Genomic DNA, 2,123 nt, shown 5'->3' with positions numbered 1-2,123 from the left:
GAGTTTACTGTAAGGAATGTTTAAGTTGAAAATACCATAATAACTTTATCATGGTTTTATTTCACTTAAATAAACTTTATTTTTAGACAACCCACATGACATGTTTTTCTTTAATTAAAATATATATATATATATATATATATATAGCCTCCACTACAAACAAACTATGGTCAAAATAAGAGCTCAGGATGACATCAGTCCCATTTGTCCTAAGTCGTGATGTTGAATGGATGGTGAGAAGAGCCAATTAGGATGACAGGTGATAGATCCAATTGGTTAAGAGTTTTCCATCTATAAGCCACCCTTCAGGAAAATCATGAATGGAGTCACACCATCATCATGGTAGTCCAGGAAAGCAACAATGCCATCTGGATTCATGTTTCACCAAAAAAAAAAAAAAAAAATCTGGTAGTTAATGAAGTGAGCAAAGATAGGCTTAATGTGCTCTGCGGCTCCAGTCATGAAAGGCTTCACTCTTTCTGGTTTATGTTCTTTGAGTTTGCCTTCGAGTGAATTCATGGACTTTAATGTGCTTTTTGTCGGCCTCTTTGATGAAGCTTGTAAGTGATGGACGGTTCATGACAATGTGAACACCGGTGGGCACTGGGCTTTCCGTACCTTCGCCCTCTGACCTTCAGCGGAAGCATTTCCGTCAATGAACGGGTCATGGATGGCACCCTCTGTTCTGCTGACCATCCTGCTCTCCACCTCCAACACAGCCATCGACGATCTCCTGGATGTTGTAGATGTCAGAGAACAGCTCTCCGTGGCTGGTGAGGTCCCCGTAGGTGATCATGGTGACCCCTGGGAACAGCAACCTGAGCAAGGCAGCCCAGAGCCAAGAGAATGGAGCCAGAGCAGCTGGGGGGAGAGAAGGCAGAGGAACAAGCAGAAAGGCAAAGTTTTTTTTCTTTTCTTCTAATGTTTTGGTTTTTGTTTGTTTCTTTGATAGCTAACATTTTATGAGATTTGTAGAGCTATGGAAACAACACCATGACACTGTAGTCAATAAAAATGCACTTTTGGGTAAGAAGCCTAAGAGAGGAGGCACCGTAGAAATGAAAGCAGAGCTGAGCCATACCAGAGAGAGAAAGGGGGGTGCACCAGATGTCTGTGTGCCAGCTCCTGTGGGTGAGCATGTGAATGTGTGGTTCATAATTTTGTACAAGTATACCATAAACATAACCATAACCTACTATTATATCAGTGGGATTTTTATATAATAATAAAAGTAACACCAGAATCCTGGCCGCCTCAGGTCTCCCTTGTATGATGTAACCCATTGCAGCAAGAGCAACACAGAGAAAGAGTCAGTCAGGAGGACCCATAGAGAATCAGAGCTGACCTGCTTAAGGGTCTCTCTAGGGACTTATTCATCCTCTCAGGTCTGAAGATGACTTCAAGTCCCTCTGGCCATTATTATTTGAAAGTGGAAGCTTGGAAAACTATGCTTCCCCTTAGACACAAAGACTATGGGGGATGAATCCTTATTCAGAAGTCTCTTGAGTGCTAGAGAGACAGTTCAGCCATTAAAGGCTAGGGCTCAAAACCAAATTTTAAAGAGCTCAGTTCCCAGAAGTCCCTTGCCTGCATCCCCTAGGACAGAGCCAAGGGAAGCCCACGGAAAACAAGACCCTCGGCTTCGCGCAGTGTGGGAAGGATGTGCTCTGGGCATCTCCTCCACACTCACCAGGTTTGGCCTCGGGATGGAGGAAAGAATAAATCTTTTCACATCCATTTCTCCTAAAGGTGCCCAGCTGGGGAACCCAGAATTGGGTAAGTTGTGAGGAGAGGGAGATCCCCACTTAGGAACCTTCTAGCTATGTTCTGAGAAGAAAGGCACCTCTTTCCCTTCCTCTGGTCTCAACTGAACCTTGTAACTGTCCCTTCTACCAAGTAAGGTTTACCCTCCTCCTATGGGGAGATAATATGTGTAACATTCAGAAGCTGAGTCTCTAACTGTGGTCTGACTTTAACTATATCCAATTCAGAATCTCAGGTCTTGTGCTAAACCCTGGGAATGCAGTAGGAACGGAGCACATTGTGACTCACTAAAGCTAGAAGGCTTTGGAAGGGCTCGGGAACACAGCCCTCACATCCATTTTAATGGCTCCCTCCATCTC

At 44.1% G+C, this 2,123-nt stretch overlaps 1 pseudogene across 1 annotated transcript; it reads right to left on the bottom strand.

The window, feature by feature from the left end:
• Positions 1 to 291: 291 nt before the first annotated feature.
• On the bottom strand, positions 292 to 796 carry LOC308437859 (translationally-controlled tumor protein-like; annotated as a pseudogene). The gene has a single exon. The product of its transcript is annotated as a translationally-controlled tumor protein-like (transcript).
• Between the last annotated feature and the right edge of the window lie 1,327 nt (positions 797 to 2,123).

Source organism: Micromys minutus, assembly GCF_963924665.1.
Source record: "Micromys minutus genome assembly, chromosome: 27".
NCBI lineage: Eukaryota > Metazoa > Chordata > Mammalia > Rodentia > Muridae > Micromys > Micromys minutus.
Note: the sequence above shows the minus strand (reverse complement) of the source record. Positions and strands in the feature narration are given on the sequence as shown.